Here is an 8646-nt window from a genome sequence, read left to right on the forward strand (position 1 = left end):
TTTAAATAAATTTAAAATTTTAAATGCTAAAGCACGGCGTACTTTTAAACACAACAAACGCCAATCTTGGCAAAATTATGTATCCAATATTAATTCTAGGACACCCATGTCCAAGGTATGGAACATGGTCCAGAAAAGGTAAAGGTACTAAATCTACTGTCCATCATCTTAAACATGGAGATAAATCAGATATTGTGAATAAACTGGGTGAATAAACTGGGTGAAACTCTTGTCAAACACTCTCCCTCTTCTAATTATATGCACGATTGTGTTGAATTCTCCATCATAAGGGATAATTATTTTACAGTTAAAACAATTAAGGACCTTTTTAACAGTTAGCTCTCATTTAATTATCGTTTTTTTAAAAAGGAAATTGATTTCTTGGTTGAATTTTGATCAATATGTTCTGCAGACAGATGTATTTTTATGTTTAGTAGTTTAGATTAGTAACTTGAATTGTTAGTGAAGAGTGTACATAAGCCCCAAAATGGTCAAAGTAAACTTTGCGGCTGAGGGATGGTATAAATCCAGCTAAGGTCCATGTAGATAGGAAACGTACTTTAAGTCCCAATGGTCACTAGTGTGGCGATCTACCTTCAGTTGTTGGCGATCTATAGCCTATATTTTTGCATTGTGTTGTCCCTTATAGCTAAAATGTTTTAGACTTAATTGCTAGTTTTACAAGTACACCTGTGATATTCTAGTTTTTTTTACTGTCCTTTGTCGACAGATTCTTAAAATATGCTTACATTCCATTTAATTGTTAAATGTTCTCGTCACGATAGGGCTGAGATATTGCCCATGTGAAGTTATGTGATGTTAACTCACTCACTCCACTGTTTTAATCGTGGCATATGTGTAGTTTTGATGTATGGTTAGGTGTGTCTAAATTGCGAACAGTTGAAGGGATAGTGTAAATCCAGCTAGGGCTCATGCAGGTAGCAAATATACTGTAAGTCCCCATGTTCCTAGTATAGTGATCTACCTTCAGTTGTTGGCAATCTATAGACCGTTTATATATTGTATTCTCCTCTATAATTAAAATGTTTTGGATTTATGTACTGCGGCTTCAAAATAGATATCTGTGATATAATGGTGGTTTTTTCTGTTCTACGTCAACAGGGTTTTAATTTCTAATATTCTTGATATACAGTGATTCTTGATTTACTGTTCTCGTCACGGTATGACTGTATTATTGCTGCAATAATATGGCGATCAATATTAAGTCACTCACTCACATTCAGCAGCGTGCATCTGAGTTAGGAAGTGAATGTTGTTGGTCACCACAGTCATAGCCAGTGATTATTATTTCAACTGTAATTAATAGGTCGTTTAATTTTTGACAAACAGTCTACCATAAATCAACAGAATGTTCTGATCGTAATATTCCCTAAATACTCCTGCTTGCGTGAGTATGTTTTTACTCCGCTTGTATTTTCCCCAATATCCCTATATCAATATTACAACAGAGGTCGTGTGAAGAGCTTCACACATCATGCCCGTGTGTGTAATGCTTTAACCACTAAACTACACCGCCACCCAAACACACTGTTTACATCCTCTAAAGGTATTTGCATTCTTTACAGGTGTCAGACGATCAGGAAACAAAGTGTTTGGAACATTGTGAGCTACGAATCTCTGGCAGGCATGCATCAACTGTGGCTAAACGTCACTGTATCCATCCTGTATCTGGCGACATCATCCGCACAAAGTGGACCTTCGCTCCATGAACTTGATCTGCAAACAGACCCTGGCGCAGCACAACCTTTCAAAGGAATATCTAAGAGGATAAGTTTTTTCCAGAATAACATAGTCTACTCTGAACAACATTATATGGGCCCCAACAAGGTTAAACGTTGCTATCACAACATCATTTATGGTGAGTCCATGGTGTGCAAAATTGAACGCATGTACCCTGCATGCACAATCAAGCAGATATAGTCTGGTTCATAATTATTGAGAATTTTTCTTCTTACTTTGAGCTATCCTAACACCTCAACTGATTCACTGATACTTAAAACTAAGTAATGGTATAAGGGAGGTAACTCATCTTGGCCTACTGAGTATAGTACAATTAGAGTTACCTCCCCTGAATTTGTAGCAGACGTCATTTTCCTCAGCACTGTCAACAATGTCTGCTGAAGATAAAAGAAGGTTGATTTTTGAGTTGTGTAATCAAGGAATTGATGATGTAAATACATTGGCAGAGAGAACAAGAACTCCTCTTTCTACTGTGTATAGGATTAGGAAGAATTTTAAAGAGGGAAAGGATTTGGGGCACCAGAAAGGAGCAGGGAGACCCAGAAAATTGGACTTCTCAGATCGCGTCCGGCTGGGAATTTTAGCGTCTAAAAAGCAAAGGGCAAGCATCTCCAACATCAGGTATGAAATGATAGAAAGGGGATCAACAGTTGTATCAAAATCTACAGTTAGAAGAAATTTGATTGATCTTGGATGGGAGAAAAAGACTGGAATTCCTTCTCCTCTCATGAAACAAGAACATAAAGACAGGCGTGTTGAGTGGTGTTTGGCACATGAAAACTTTGACTGGGAAAATGTGATTTTTACTGATGAAAGCTCAATATGGGTATATCCCAATAATGTGAAAATATGGACAAAGTCTGCATCAGCACCGTTGTATCAACGACCTAAATACAGCCCAAAGTTTCATGTATGGGGAGGGATATCCTTATTAGGAACGACCCCGCTGTGTGTGTTTGAGGGAAATCTGACAAGTCAACGCTACACTAACATATTAGATAATTTTCTCCTTCCAAGTGCACATGTGTTTTATGGAAATGACTGGATTTTGCAGCAAGATAATGATCCTAAACACATCGCAAAACATGCCAGGCAGTGGTTTCAGGAGACAAATGTGACTGCATTACCATTTCCTGCATATAGTCCTGACTTAATCCCATTGAGAACATTTGGGGGATGATGAAGGAATGTGTGAATCAAAAGGGGTTGACAGAAATTGAAGACATGAAGAGAGAAGTGGTCCGATACTGTGACAGCATAACCCACGAAACACTAACCTCTCTGATAGGAAGTATGCCTACCCGTCTTAGATTGTGCCGTGAAGCTCAAGGAGACTTGATAAAATATTAAATTGTTACCTACACAACATGAAAAGGTCAGTTCACTTTCACAATACATTCAATTTTATCTGATTTGTTCTCGTTTAATAATATGAAATGCTTTAGCTATTCTCAATAATTTTGAACCATACTGTAAGAACCGAAACGGACATAGGATTTGCTGAAGCAATATACCCAGAAGTAGGGCTACCTCATTTTCTTAACCCAACACGTCACAAGGACCCCATGCATGGAATAATACAAACATGTAAAGACACCAAAAATGCTCATTTGAAGAAATGTCAGATCGTAACAATCGTTGGGATACGTGAAAAAATCCTGAGGCAGTTTGTGAACTACAGGAAAGCAAGACTACTACATTTGTCCAAATACCTCACCCAAGCTTGGTATAGGCATCCTAAACTGAGATCTTTGTGTCCAGGGAGGTCTGATGAACTGGTGAACTATGTGAAGGAACTAGCCTCCATCAAAACACTAAAAGACCAAATTGTGCCTCTCTTAGACACCAACATATGGCCTGTCAATGTAACTGCTCCCTTCAGAACCGAAGTGGATAATGTATGTAAAAGTAACCCTGATGACAAATTTTGTGTGTACAAGAAAGTGTTTCTCTTGTCTGAGCCAATACGAGAAGTTAAGAAACTTGCTGACAAATATAAATGGGAAAGCGACATAGTTCAAGCAGCTATTGCTGCTTTTTTTATGCATCTCAATGACCTCCAGAAAAATAGTCCAAACGAATTTAAGAATATCGTATCCTTGTCGGAAAAAACGTTATACATGGAGAATACGCGACAAATATATGCCATCATTGAGAAAAATGATTTTGCTGGACTGAATGCTTTGATGTCCATCTACAGTAGGTTCGAGGCTACATATTTCGCAGACAAAAGTTTGAGTTGAACGACAGAACAGGTGCTCCTCTACAACCTTCACAAACTTGTGGAACAAGCTCATCTTGTTGTTAATCAGTATCACGAAACACTAAAGACAAGAAAAGTCCTAACAACTGAGGTTGATTTCAAGGCTTTACTACTCAACACGGAGATAAAAAAGATCCTTGATATTGTGAAAGGTCAAAAGTCTGATCTGTTAAACATCGCTAATTATCTCACTGTCCATATAGGTCAGAGCATGGCCAATCAATTTCAAGGACTGAAAAGGTATTTCACAAAACTGGAGTCTTTCAGTCGGGATAAATCTATGGCAGATATGAAATATGTTAAGGGGATGTTGGACAAATTCACAAAATCCTCCAAGAAATTGCAAGGAACTGTCAATGATAACATAGACAAGGTTGTCAAGTATGCTCTGAAGACGGCGCAGGCACAGATCGGAGAGCAGACGGCTATGCTAGCACTGAAGGTAGCAGAGGCATGTAACCCTATGGACTGGCTTATAAATGGTGGATCTGCCAGCGAAATTATGGAGACTGCAGCACTGTTAGCCAACAGTATTGCAGATTTGGGTGTTGTAGAAAAACTGAAGTCCTCAGTATCAAGTCTAATCAAAGAAACAAAGGCCTTGTCAGTTGGCTTTGCCCAAAACAATGACTTTTTGAAAATTATCCGTCGGGTTATCGATAACATAGATTCCCCTTACTCCAATTTGGAAGCAGACAAAACATTTTTCTTAACCAAATATGCTAATTATCAGCCTGGAATTACCCGACCAAAACTGGTAGGCGTTGAAGCATTTTGGGATGCTGTTGTGGACGAAGCCTGCAAGGTCATCGAGAACTCAGAGGCATCAGCATCAGCACACTTTAAGAGAGAGGTAGGGAAAAGTGGCATATGCTGGAAGACCAAAAGTGAAATTGCCAAAATGATGGAGACCTTCTCCGAAATATACGACTTTCAGTTTGATTTGATAGAGGACATGGCGTCCTACATGAGAGCCCATATTGCAGTTAACGCAGTCCAGTCTATGAATGCCAACTTCGAAACGATCATCTCCAAGGCAGGAACTGCTGAAGACAAGCTGATGGTGATGGAGCAAATGACCGCTGTCCTGATCGTCACCCACAAGGTTCAGACCTGGGTTATCGTAGACCAGTATTGCAATATCCTACAGTACAAAAAGACGAAGTGGGCGAAGACCAGCTGCATGTGAAGGTGTAAAAACGGAAATCCCCGCTCTCCTTTCACAACCGGATGTGGTCTGTGACAACGAAGTTCGCATGTATGCCAATATCCCAACCGTACCTGCAAACGGCTCTGACAAATCCTATGTTAACATATCCGACTTATATGCTGGTAATGAAATTACGTTTAAGATCGAGAATCAACAATGGCTGAAAGATAATGGTTGGATTGGGGTGAATGATAACATCATTGCATCATATGTCAAAGAGTTTGTAGTCTATGCACCAACAAGAACGACGAGTTACAGGCGTGTAAAATCAACTGTTATTTCCTTATTACACAACGAGCTAATTCCAGGGCAAACGGAATACGTCATTGTCCCACAGCACCCGATCATCTTTGAGTACCAAGAAGGACTACTGCTGCATAACTGTCGTAAAGGGACAGTTCAGAACCCATATACCACCTGCACAAATGACAAAATTTCTTATATTTGTCCCCTCAGTAACGACCTGACAACCTGCGACGAACACAAAACCAAAACGTTGCTGTTCCCTTCAGTGTTCTCCACCTGGAAGATTCAGCTCCAGGGGTTCAAGTTCTCGCCAGTTCCTGAGCCTGCAACTGAGCTCCCCATCAAAGTTGGACTACTCATGTGCACCATGTACAATAAGACAACCAAAGGGCAGATAACTCAAGAGAGCATTCGAGATACGTCGTCCAAATATTCCGTATCTGAACGCACTGGCAGCAGCTTTGGTTGTGACAAATCCTGCTGCCCAGAAGGACAGTACCTATCTCAGATGACTTTCACGTGCAAGCCATGTCCTGCTGGGTCCGTTTCTGCGCTGGACGGGTACTACTGCCAGAGGGCTCTCACCGAGTGAGAAAAATTCGGCAGTAAGGTGTGTCACGGTCATGTATGTCATATAACTGACTGACCATTTGTTTTTAATTAGAAGTTCCTGTTAATGATCTTTGATGACAATCTGTCTGATTTCACACCAACACAATGACTGACAGCCAGACACCACTGGTATCATGAAAAGTGTCCTTAATACGATCTATCCCTCTTGTCAATGTAACAAGAGGTGACCGAGAATACATTGTTTTATAAAACACACATTTTATGAAACTCACATGCCTCTGTTTCTCAGTATGTAATAAAACAATGCATACATTCATTTGATTTCATAAATTGGTTTGAGCTTTTACCATCAAGACAATATATGGAAGCCATGCTTATTTATTCAAAATTAACATATGTTATACGTTATGTTAATCATTGGATTATCTGGTCCAGACTCCATATCCTACACACCGTCACCATATATCTGTAATTCTGTCGAGTGTGACGTTATACTACAAGCAACATAAATTACGTTGTTATTTAATTACTGATATGTGCACATGCAATATAATCATGAATATGGATAAAGACATATATTATTTCACAGTCAATGGAAGTAGAAAGGTCTATGCTACTACATAATCCAGAAGTATGTAGATATTTATATCACTGTTTACCCTATGATAGACATATGAGTGAGTGAGTTAATATTTAACGTCACATCGGCAATATTTCAACCATATCGTGACGAGAACATTTTGATACTAAAATGAAATATGTATACATTATAAAAACCTGTCTTCAAAGGACAGTAAAACAACTAGGTTATCACAGTTACAATTCAAACTAGTGTGGAGACTTAAAACAAATACCACTATTTGGACAATACAATATAAAATACGGGTTGTAGATCGCCAACAACTGAAGGTAGATCACAATACTGGGGACCATGGAACTTACAGTACATGGACTCCAGATGGATTTACACCACCCCCTCAGCCATTGGCGATTATACTGAATTTCAGCCAGTATTAGAAACAACAAATATACTACGATTAAAAGTTTGGTCGTACTAAGTTTAAATAGAATGTTTTGGACTTACGTACCCTCTCAAGAGGAGAATAAATTACAATACAATCCAATAGTTGGAAACAACTTTCAACAAATCTAGAGTCTTCGGGCACTTAGCTTTGATGGACTTAATATGCGGTAAGAAGGTTAAATGAGAATCGAAAATTAAACCAAAGAATTTGGCCTCCTTTACAACTTTGATGGGAGGGCCCTTATACGGCTTATATTTTCTACAAAAGTGTATACAATTAGTTTGGGACTTAGAAAATTTAAAGCTGTTTTCAAGACACCACCGTTGAATCTACTCGGACCTGAAATTGCCTGTCTTTTAAAAACTGTGATATAAAAAGAGGCAAACGGCCTCTCAACCCAAACCCACGGCCTCTCAACCTAAAATCATGTAAATCCTTCAAAATACCATGCTTTCAGGTTGTATCATAAGCTTTCTCGAGATCAAAGAAAATCTATACAGCATGTTGTTTATTTACTATAGCATTTTTAACGAAGGATTCTAAACGTACCAAATGATCAATGGTACTACGATTTTTCCTGAAACCACACTTAATATTTGTGATCAGGTTATTGGTTTCATTATTGGTTATTGGTTACCAAGTTAATCTGTTGTTCACCATACCTTCCATGGTTTTACAGACACAGCTGGTGAGAGATATCGGCCTGTAATTCGACGGATCTGTATGATCCGGGCCAGGTTTTGGTATTGGGACTACAATGGCAATACGCCAGGGAGGAAATTCCCCAGACGTCCATATTTGGTCAAATATATCTTAAAGTGCCATAAGACATGGTTCAGGCAAGTGTTTCAGTAGCTGATAATGCATGTTGACATCACCCGCTGCAGTGTCATGAGCTTGCTCAAGAGCTGTACATAGCTCATGTAATGAAAACACGTTATTTGAATCTAAATTAAGTTTGTTTTTCCCTGCTGATTCTGATACCTCTGAAACGCAGGAACAAAATTTGCTGATGATGAGTTTTTGGCAAGAGTTTTGCCAATTTTATTTGCAATTTTAGATGTGTCTTTTATTAAATTATCACCATCATTAGGATGGTGAACGGCCGATTTTGAACCTAGGTCTTTTATTCTCTGAATCATGTTCCACACCTTAGACATAGGTTCCAAGATACCTAGTTATTCTATTATTTACCATACGTTCCATGCTTTTACAGACGCATCTCGTATATGATGGGCAGCCAGGTGGATTGAGTTCTGATAATATAGTTGGAAAGTGGTGATAGACTTGTAAACAGACACTACATTCAATGGCATTCATATATTTATCATATGGATCCGTCCAATTATCGACCAATTTCACTAACTAGCTGTGTTTGCAAGACCATGGAACGCATGATAAGTAATCGACCAATTTGGTACTTGGAAACAAATAACGTTATAACAGATATACAATGTGGTTTCCGTAAAAATAGAAGTACTGTCGATCACTTAGTGCGTTTGGAATCATTTGTTAAAAACGCACTGATCAATAAACAACACGCTGTATCTGTCTTTTTTTGACCTTGA

At 38.7% G+C, this 8646-nt stretch overlaps 1 pseudogene; it reads left to right on the forward strand.

The window, feature by feature from the left end:
- Positions 1-1647: 1647 nt before the first annotated feature.
- Positions 1648-6072, forward strand: LOC137283381 (uncharacterized; annotated as a pseudogene).
- The last annotated feature ends 2574 nt before the right edge of the window (positions 6073-8646 follow it).

The sequence above is a fragment of the Haliotis asinina genome, chromosome 5 (assembly GCF_037392515.1).
Source record: "Haliotis asinina isolate JCU_RB_2024 chromosome 5, JCU_Hal_asi_v2, whole genome shotgun sequence".
Taxonomy (NCBI): domain Eukaryota; kingdom Metazoa; phylum Mollusca; class Gastropoda; order Lepetellida; family Haliotidae; genus Haliotis; species Haliotis asinina.